The sequence below is a fragment of the Oncorhynchus gorbuscha genome, linkage group LG24 (genome assembly GCF_021184085.1).
Source record: "Oncorhynchus gorbuscha isolate QuinsamMale2020 ecotype Even-year linkage group LG24, OgorEven_v1.0, whole genome shotgun sequence".
Lineage (NCBI taxonomy): Eukaryota > Metazoa > Chordata > Actinopteri > Salmoniformes > Salmonidae > Oncorhynchus > Oncorhynchus gorbuscha.
This window is the reverse complement of record NC_060196.1, coordinates 14200302-14210964: the sequence shown is the minus strand read 5'-3', so window position 1 is coordinate 14210964 and position 10663 is coordinate 14200302.

The following is a 10663-nucleotide window of genomic DNA, read 5'->3' as shown; positions in this document are numbered from 1 at the left end:
CAGAGGTCAACTCTGGTGTGCCACAGGGGGGCGTGGTTTCACCATATCTGTTTCTCCTTCACAAGTCCACCTGAAAAGTTGTCTTCAGTGACACTCTGGACACTGGACGATGTAGGGCTGTCCCGAGCCATACCATTAACCAGCATCAAAGAGGAAATGTCCATGGGCTTGGAGGCAAAGCAGCTGGAAGAGTGTGCCACATCCAACAACATGCTCCTGAATGGGAAAATGTCCGTGGAAATTAAGATATGTTATTTCTAGAGACCATCCACAACCCGCACCACTAATCCTAGAAGGACAGGAAGTACCAGTGGTAACAACAACCAAGTATATTGGTTTTCATCTAGACTCTAACCTCAGTGGTGACACACATGTGGAGCAGTCAGTGAGGAAGGCCTCAAAATGCCTGCACTTTCTGAATGGTCTTGCCAGAAATGGCCTACCCACTGAAGATCTGGTCAGTCTATACTATACTGGTCAGACCTTGTCTGGAAAACGGTGGAGTGCTGTTAGTTGGATGCATTAAAAAGCCCCAGGCCCAACTAGACAGGATGCAGAGGAGGGCCTTGAGGATCATCTCCAGGGTTGGAGCAGTCCAACCACAGCTCCCCTCACTGCAGAGCAGGCTGCAGTGCATCTGGTGAAGGACATGCACACTCTTGACCATCCACTGAATAACCTGCTCCCTCCAAAAAGAGGTAACTGCACCACCAGGCTCCTGAGAAACAGCTGTCCTGTATAACTGCCCGTACGAACCACCTGCGAAACGACTACTATCAGGATGTATAATAACTCTAGCAATTAAAAGTGTTATGTTCTGTTAATTACTGATGTCCCCTTTAAGGATGAAGCGCCCTTGGTCATGCGCAGTATTGTTCTATGTTATTCTGGTACTAACCTGTTTGAGTAAATGTGAAGCTCCAGTTCAATTGCTTGTATTCAGAGTCTTTCTTATTACATAAATAAGTACTAAGTGTTAAGACACTACAATGGCGACGAGGATGATTACCTGCAGTGTGCATCACGAATACAGATGGAGTTCGTAGGAAGAGAGGAAGATTTTGACTCTTTAGCACAACAGCTAGCAAGCAGTGAGGACGAGGGGAGAGCTGACGAGAACGAGGCGGCAGATCAAAGACCCGTGGAGCCGGAGGTAAAGAGAATGGCTAGCATCGGGAAAATAGATGTGTTTGATGACACGCAAGAAAACTGGGCAACTTACATTGAACGACTGGAACAGTACTTCATTGCAAACGACATTGCTGATAACAAGAGAGTGCCAGCGTTGTTGAGTTTAATTGGCCCAAAAACATACAGTTTGCTAAGAGATCTGACTGCCCCTTTGAAGCCCTCAAATAAAACATTCACAGAGATTGTGGAGATATTGCAAAATCACCTATCACCTAAACCACTCCTCATCGCGGAACGTTTTTGTTTCCACAAGAGAGATCAGAATGAGGGGGAGGGTGTTAATACATATGTAGCAGTGTTGAAGAAACTGTCTGAACATTGCCAGTTGAGAGAGAACCTAAATGACACATTAAGGGATAGATTTGTTTGTGGACTGAAACATGAACACATTCAAAAACGTTTGCTCACAGAATCAGAGCTCACATTTGCAAAGGCTGTTGAAATTGCTGTGGCTATGGAAATCGCGAATAAAGATACTTTTGAGTTGCAAAGTAAAAGAAGTACCGACCTGTCACAAATTTCCCTGCACAAGTTTTCACGCAGTCGACAACGCCCCCGTGTGGCCGAAAAATGCAACAGGTGTGACAGAGATGGTCACAGAGCAGAGGACTGCCGTTTCAAAGACGAAATTTGTCACAAATGCAGTAGAAGGGGGCACATTCAAAGAGCATGCAAAGCCAAATTCAGTCACAACAGGAAAACTGAGAAAATTAAAGGGTCTGTGAATGCACTAGCAGGGAACAGTGGCAGTGATTCAGATGAACGATTAATTGGTACAATGGAGTTAAACACAGTGACTTCTCCCAGCAGTAGTATAATATGGGTGACACCAGATATCGAAGGCAAACCCCTCAAAATGGAGCTGGACACAGGATCTGCAGTGTCTATTATTTCCACTACTGTCTACAATGAGCACTTTAAGGCTATCAAGCTGAAGAACACAAATGTGTTGCTGAAGACATACTCAGGAGAGAGATTGAGCCCAATGGGGGCGTTGCAGGTCAGGGTGCATTATGGGGGGCAAACACAGCAGTTACAGCTGTATGTGGTGCCTGGAACTGGCCCCCCATTATTTGGCAGGGAATGGCTTTCAAAAATAAAGCTGAATTGGTGTGACTTGAAAATGCTCCACACGTTCCAGTCCAAAGAGAAAGGCACAGACCAAACACTGGAACACTTGCGGAATAAATACAATACAGTTTTCAGTGATCAGATGGGAACAGTAAAAGGCTTCACAGCAAAACTTGTACTAAGAGATGATGCAACCCCAAAATTCTGCAAAGCCAGATCTGTTCCATACTCCCTGAGACCAAAGGTGGAAGCAGAAATCCTATTGTGAAGAAAGACGGGTCTGTTAGAATGTGTGGGGACTTCAAGGTAACTGTGAATCCAATGTTGCATGTGGACCAATACCCCCTACCACGCCTAGATGACATCTTTGCTGCACTAGCTGGTGGGAAACACCTCAGTAAAATCGATCTGAAACAGGCTTACCTGCAGCTACCGGTTGAAGAGAGTTCCAAACAGTACCTGACAATAAACACACACAAAGGGCTATACAGGTATAACCGCCTGGTGTTTGGCATTGCATCAGCCCCAGCCATTTTGCAACGAACTATTGACCAGATTTTGCAAGGAATCCCAGGAACCCAGTGTATCCTGGATGACATGATCATAACAGGACGCACCGACAAAGAGCACCTGGCTAACCTGGAAGAGGTCCTGAAAAGACTGAAAGAGTATGGTCTACAGGCAAACTTAAAGAAGTGTGAGTTCTTCAAAGACAAGATTGTCTTCTGTGGACATGAGATTGACTGTAATGGATTGCACAAAACACAGGACAAAATTGAGGCAGTGGTACAGGCACCACGACCACAAAATATCACAGAAGTGAGATCTTTCACGGGACTGATCAATTACTACAGAAGATTCCTCCCAAACCTTTCAGCAGTACTCCAGCCTCTAAATCAGCTCCTGGAAAAGAATAGGACATGGCGGTGGACAGAGCAATGTGAAAATGCATTTCTGGAGGCAAAACGGCTCATAACATCTGAACAGGTCCTGAAGCATTACGACCCTGAAATGCCAGTGAAGTTGGCTTGTGATGCGTCCCCTTATGGATTAGGGGCAGTCCTTTCACACACACTGAAAGATGGGTCAGAGAGGCCAGTTGCATTTGTGTCACGAACATTGAATGATGCAGAGAAAAACTACTCACAAATTGACAAAGAAGCACTGGCACTAGTGTGGGGCGTCAAGAAATTCCACGCATACCTATATGGCAAGCGTTTCACACTGGTTACAGATCACCAGCCGTTGCTTTCCATTTTCAGTCCAAAGAAAGGCATTCCGGCAATGACAGCAGCCAGGTTACAGCGATATGCCCTGTTCCTTGCCAGTCATATGTATGACATTGAGTTTAAGCCGTCATCCCTCCACACAAATGCAGATGGATTATCCAGACTGCCATGTACAAGAGAAAGGCAAAGGAGGGTGGATGCAGTGGACATGTTCCATACCGCTTAGCTCGAGGCACTACCGGTCACAAGCACAGTTATCAAACATGAGACAAGGAAAGATGTGACCTTGTCAAAAGTGTACACCTACACCATGTCAGGATGGCCAGCTACTGGCAGAAAGGAGCTGACTCCGTATTTCCAGCGGAGAAACGAAATTACAACGTACCAGGGATGTTTGTGGGGAATGAGAGTCATGATACCCCAGAAATGCCAACATCGAGTCTTGCAGCAACTACATGAAGGTCATGTTGGAATTGTCAAAATGAAGCTGCTCGCAAGGAGCCACTTCTGGTGGCCAGGTCTGGACCAACAGATATAAAATATGGCAAAGAACTGTAGTGGATGTTTGGAAACCCTTCACATGCCTGCTCCCGTCCCAGTCCACCCATGGGAATGGCCCGCAGAGCCATGGCAGAGAATTCATGTGGACTACGCTGGTCCTTTTGAAAAGCACATGTTTCTGGTTATAGTGGATGCCCATTCCAAATGGCCAGAGGTGTTTTGCACTGACTCCTCCACCTCAGCTCAGACGATAGAGTGTCTCAGAACAACGTTTGCACGCTTCGGTTTGCCACTGCAGCTGGTAAGTGACAATGCGCAAGCTTTTGTAAGTGACGAGTTTACAAGATTCATGTCAGTAAATGGAATCAAACACTCAACTTCAGCTCCGTACCACCCTGCCACCAATGGGCTGGCAGAACGCTTTGTGCAAACTCTAAAGCAAGGACTCCGTGCAGCAAAACGAGACGAAGGGACTTTGCAAACAAAACTGGCCAAGTTCCTGGCCTCCTACCGAAACACCCCACAACAAATGAAAGCCCAGCCGCACTGATGTTCGGGAGGCCTCTCAGCACACAGCTGGACATCATGAAGCCAAATAGGCGTAATGAAGTGCTGAACAAACAAGCCAAGATGCTCTCCGGTGGCCGGGAGCGCCATCTCCAAACAGGACAGGAAGTGATGGTGCGAGACTACAGAAGAGGAGGGAAATGGACAAGAGGGACCGTACACACACAAACGGGACCCAGAACTTACCAGGTTCAAGTGAGCCCAGACATAATGTGGCGGCGTCACATTAACCAAATGCATTCCACGGAAAACAGCACAACAATCGAGAGAGAACAGGCACAGAGAGCTCCTGAGAGTGACACACAGGGAACTGTAGAGGACGGTGGGGCAGTAGAGAGACCCCAGGCTGAAAGAAGGGAACGTGTTGATGAAGGTGCTGCTATAGCAGACGCTATAATGGAACAAGCACACACTGAGGATGTTCAGGAGCCTCCAGACAATCTGAGGCGCTACCCAGAACGAAGGCACCGTCCACCAGACAGACTAGACTTATAAACAAACAAACAAAAACTAACTGTTCAAGTTCAAATTAAAAGATGCAAAATAACTACAACAAGTTCTGGGAAATGTTTCAGTTGTGGTTTGGTAAAAGTAACTCTGATTGTATAAGAGAAGGAATGTTATGTTCTGTTAATTACTGATGTCCCCTTTAAGGATGAAGCGCCCTTGGTCATGCGCAGTATTGTTCTATGTTATTCTGGTACTAACCTGTTTGAGTAAATGTGAAGCTCCAGTTCAATTGCTTGTATTCAGAGTCTTTCTTATTACCTAAATAAGTACTAAGTGTTAAGACACTACAAAAAGGTTCTCCCAAAAATTATATATTTTACAAAATCACATTTTAATATTTAAATTTCCATCATGAAAAATGTACTGTGATGTTTTCAATTGTTCAATATTTTATACATATCGCGTATTATGTATTTTAAATTAGTGTTTTGCAATGATTTGTAATGTATATTCTGCATTTCTTCAGTTTCATCTGTGAGCAAGAATAAATCAACTCAAACTCTTCATCACGTTCTCTCTCTAGTCGGAATGCTGCAATGCCACGATCAAGACTGCGCGGAGCCGGCGAGAGATATGGCTCGGAAAATGTACCTCAATCCAGGAATGGAATACAGCGGCGTACTCCTAATTATCCCAACTGACAAATCGAGAAGATTGAAATACTGCTAGTTGTTAAATGAGTGTTAGTTTTTCGTCAGCATGCTAGGCTAGCTAATCCTACTGCATCCCATTGAAAAGGCGATGCCAAGCGTTGGGGTGAGTAGCTACAGGAAGTGTTATCGAATCCAATTGGCTACTCCAGTCAATATAGACTCTGTTATATGGGATAATAATAAATAACATTTACATTTACATCCTAGTTATTCCTTAAAGAGGTGGGGTTTCAGGTGTCTCCGGAAGGTGGTGATTGACTCCGCTGTCCTGGCGTCGTGAGGGAGTTTGTTCCACCATTGGGGGGCCAGGGCAGCGAACAGTTTTGACTGGGCTGAGCGGGAGCTGTACTTCCTCAGTGGTAGGGAGGCGAGCAGGCCAGAGGTGGATGAACGCAGTGCCCTTGTTTGGGTGTAGGGCCTGATCAGAGCCTGGAGGTACTGAGGTGCCGTTCCCCTCACAGCTCCGTAGGCAAGCACCATGGTCTTGTAGCGGATGCGAGCTTCAACTGGAAGCCAGTGGAGAGAGCGGAGGAGCGGGGTGACGTGAGAGAACTTGGGAGGGTTGAACACTAGACGGGCTGCGGCGTTCTGGATGAGTTGTAGGGGTTTAATGGCACAGGCAGGGAGCCCAGCCAACAGCGAGTTGCAGTAATCCAGACGGGAGATGACAAGTGCCTGGATTAGGACCTGCGCCGCTTCCTGTGTGAGGCAGGGTCGTACTCTGCGGATGTTGTAGAGCATGAACCTACAGGAACGGGCCACCTGTCATGCAGGTGAAAGAGGACCCAAAAGCGACTTAACAGAAACAGAGTTTATTTAAGTCCAAAACGGAATAACAGAAATCCTCTAGACTTGTAGAGGGGAAACAACTGGAGAAGCGGCCACAGACTGCAGGTCGCTCGGGTAGGCGCAGGCCGTAGTCGACAGAGACACCTGCTCACACGCAGCATCTGATGAAGGCAAAAAACACGACAGGACAGGGCGATTCACAGCAAAAACACGACAGGACAGGGCGAAACGCAATCACAGCATGGTGAATACAATACAAGGAACCGACGGGACAGGAACGGATCACAAAGGAATAAATAGGGACTCTAATCAGGGGAAAGGATCGGGAACAGGTGTGGGAAGACTAAATGATGATTAGGGAATAGGAACAGCTGGGAGCAGGAACGGAACGATAGAGAGAAGAGAGAGCGAGAGAGTGAGAGAGGGAGGGGGAGAGAGAGGGATAGAAGGAGGGAAAGAACCAAATAAGACCAGCAGAGGGAAACGAATAGCATGGGGAGCACAGGGACAAGACATGATAATAAATGACAAACATGACAGTCACCGAGCGCCTCCTGGCGCACTCGAGGAGGAATCCTGGCGGCAACGGAGGAAATCATCGATGAGTGAACGGTCCAGCACGTCCCGAGACGGAACCCAACTCCTCTCCTCAGGACCGTAACCCTCCCAATCCACTAGGTATTGGTGACCCCGTCCCCGAGAACGCATGTCCATGATCTTATGTACCTTGTAAATAGGTGCGCTCTCGACAAGGACGGGAGGGGGGAGGGAAGACGAACGGGGGTGCGAAGAAAGGGCTTAACACAGGAGACATGGAAGACAGGATGGACGCGACGAAGATGTTGAAGAAGTAGTCGCACAGCGACAGGATTGACGACCTGGGAGACACGGAACGGACCAATGAACCGCGGAGTCAACTTACGAGAAGCTGTCGTAAGAGGAAGGTTGCGAGTGGAAAGCCACACTCTCTGGCCGCAACAATACCTTGGACTCTTAATCCTGCGTTTATTGGCGGCTCTCACCGTCTGTGCCCTGTAACGGCAAAGTGCAGACCTCACCCTCCTCCAGGTGCGCTCACAACGTTGGACAAACGCTGAGCGGAGGAACGCTGGACTCGGCAAGCTGGGATGAGAACAGAGGAGGCTGGTAACCCAGACTACTCTGAAACGGAGATAACCCGGTAGCAGACGAAGGAAGCGAATTGTGAGCGTATTCTGCCCAGGGGAGCTGTTCTGCCCAAGACGCAGGGTTTCTGAAAGAAAGGCTGCGTTATGCGACCAATCGTCTGATTGGCCCTCTCTGCTTGACCGTTAGACTGGGGATGAAACCCGGAAGAGAGACTGACGGACGCACCAATCAAACGACAGAACTCCCTCCAAAACTGTGACGTGAATTGCGGGCCTCTGTCTGAAACGGCGTCTAACGGAGGCCATGAATTCTGAATACATTCTCAATAATGATTTGTGCCGTCTCCTTAGCGGAAGGAAGTTTAGCGAGGGGAATGAAATGTGCCGCCTTAGAGAACCTATCGACAACCGTCAGAATCACAGTCTTCCCCGCAGACAAAGGCAGACCGGTAATGAAGTCTAAGGCAATGTGAGACCATGGTCGAGAAGGAATGGGGAGCGGTCTGAGACGACCGGCAGGAGGAGAGTTACCCGACTTAGTCTGCGCGCAGTCCGAACAAGCAGCCACGAAACGGCGCGGTCACGCTCCTGAGTAGCGAATAGACGCAAGAGTGCCTCGAACACCGGGATGACCAGCTAACTTGGCAGAGTGAGCCCACTGAAGAACAGCCAGACGAGTGGAAACAGGAACGAAAAGGAGGTTACTAGGACAAGCGCGCGGCGACGCAGTGTGCGTGAGTGCTTGCTTAACCTGTCTTTCAATTCCCCAGACTGTTAACCCGACAACACGCCCATAAGGAAGAATCCCCTCGGGATCAGTAGAAGCCACAGAAGAACTAAACAGACGGGATAAGGCATCAGGCTTGGTGTTCTTGCTACCCGGACGGTAAGAAATCACAAACTCGAAACGAGCGAAAAACAACGCCCAACGAGCTTGACGGGCATTAAGTCGTTTGGCAGAACGGATGTACTCAAGGTTCTTATGGTCTGTCCAAACGACAAAAGGAAGGTGTCGCCCCTCCAACCACTGTCGCCATTCGCCTAGGGCTAAGCGGATGGCGAGCAGTTCACGGTTACCCACATCATAGTTGCGCTCAGATGGCGACAGGCGATGAGAAAATAAGCGCAAGGATGAACCTTATCGTCAGACTGGAAGCGCTGGGATAGCAGACCTCTGATCAACCTCGACAATGAATTGTCTAGTGACGTCAGGAGTAACGAGGATAGGAGCGGACGTAAAACGTTCTTTTAGAAGATCAAAAGCTCCCTGGGCGGAACCGGACCACTTAAAACACGTCTTGACAGAAGTAAGAGCTGTGAGAGGGGCAGCAACTTGACCGAAATTAGATGAAACGCCGATAGAAATTGAAACCTAAAAAGCGCTGCAACTCGACACGTGACCTTGGAACGGGCCAATCACTGACAGCTTGGACCTTAGCGGAATCCATCTGAATGCCTTCAGCGGAAATAACGGAACCGAGAAAAGTAACGGAGGAGACATGAAAAGAGCACTTCTCAGCCTTTACGTAGAGACAATTCTCTAACAGGCGCTGTAGAACACGCGAACGTGCTGAACATGAATCTCGAGTGACGGAGAAAAATCAGGATATCGTCAAGATAGACAAAAACAAAAATGTTCAGCATGTCTCTCAGAACATCATTAACTAATGCCTGAAAAACAGCTGGCGCATTGGCGAGACCGAACGGCAGAACCCGGTACTCAAAATGCCCTAACGGAGTGTTAAACGGTTTTTCCACTCGTCCCCCTCTCTGATGCGCACGAGATGGTAAGCGTTGAAGGTCCAACTTAGTAAAGCACCTGGCTCCTGCAGAATCTCGAAGGCTGATGACATAAGGGGAAGCGGATAACGATTCTTAACCGTTATGTCATTCAGCCTCGATAATCCACGCAGGGGCGCAGAGTACCGTCCTTCTTCTTAACAAAAAGAACCCCGCCCCGGCCGGAGAAGAAGAAGGCACTATGGTACCGGCGTCAAGAGACACAGACAAATAATCCTCGAGAGCCTTACGTTCGGGAGCCGACAGAGAGTATAGTCTACCTCGAGGAGGAGTGGTCCCCGGAAGGAGATCAATACTACAATCATACGACCGGTGAGGAGGAAGGGAGTTGGCTCGGGACCGACTGAAGACCGTGCGCAGATCATGATATTCCTCCGGCACTCCTGTCAAATCGCCAGGTTCCTCCTGAGAAGTAGGGACAGAAGAAACGGGAGGGATGGCAGACATTAAACACTTCACATGACAAGAAACGTTCCAGGATAGGATAGAATTACTAGACCAATTAATAGAAGGATTATGACATACTAGCCAGGGATGACCCAAAACAACAGGTGTAAACGGTGAACGGAAAATCAAAAAGAAATAGTCTCACTGTGGTTACCAGATACTGTGAGGGTTAAAGGTAGTGTCTCAAATCTGATACTGGGAAGATGACTACCATCTAAGGCGAACATGGGCGTAGGCTTATCTAACTCTCTGAAAGGAATGTCATGTTTCGAACCCATGCTTCGTCCATGAAACAACCCTCAGCCCCAGAGTCTATCAAGGCACTACATGTAGCACCCGAACCGGTCCAGCGTAGGTGGACCGACAAAGTAGTACAGGACCTTGATGGAGAGACTTGAGTTGCGCCACCTGTAGCCCTCCGCTTACAGATGAGCTCTGGCTTTACTGGACATGAATTAACAAAATGTCCAGCAACTCCGCAATAGAGGCACAGGCGGTTGGTGATCCTCCGTTCCCTCTCCTTATTCGGGAGATGCGAATCCCTCCCAGCTGCATGGGCTCAGTCTCAAAGCCAGAGGAGGGAGATGGTTTGCGGAGCAGGGAAACACCGTTGATGCGAGCTCTCTTCCACGAGCCCGGTGACGAAGATCTACCCGTCGTTCTATGCGGATGGCGAGAGCAATCAAAGAGTCCACATCTGAAGGAACCTCCCGGGAGAGAATCTCATCCTTAACCACTGCGTGGAGTCCCTCCAGAAAACGAGCGAGCAGCGCCGGCT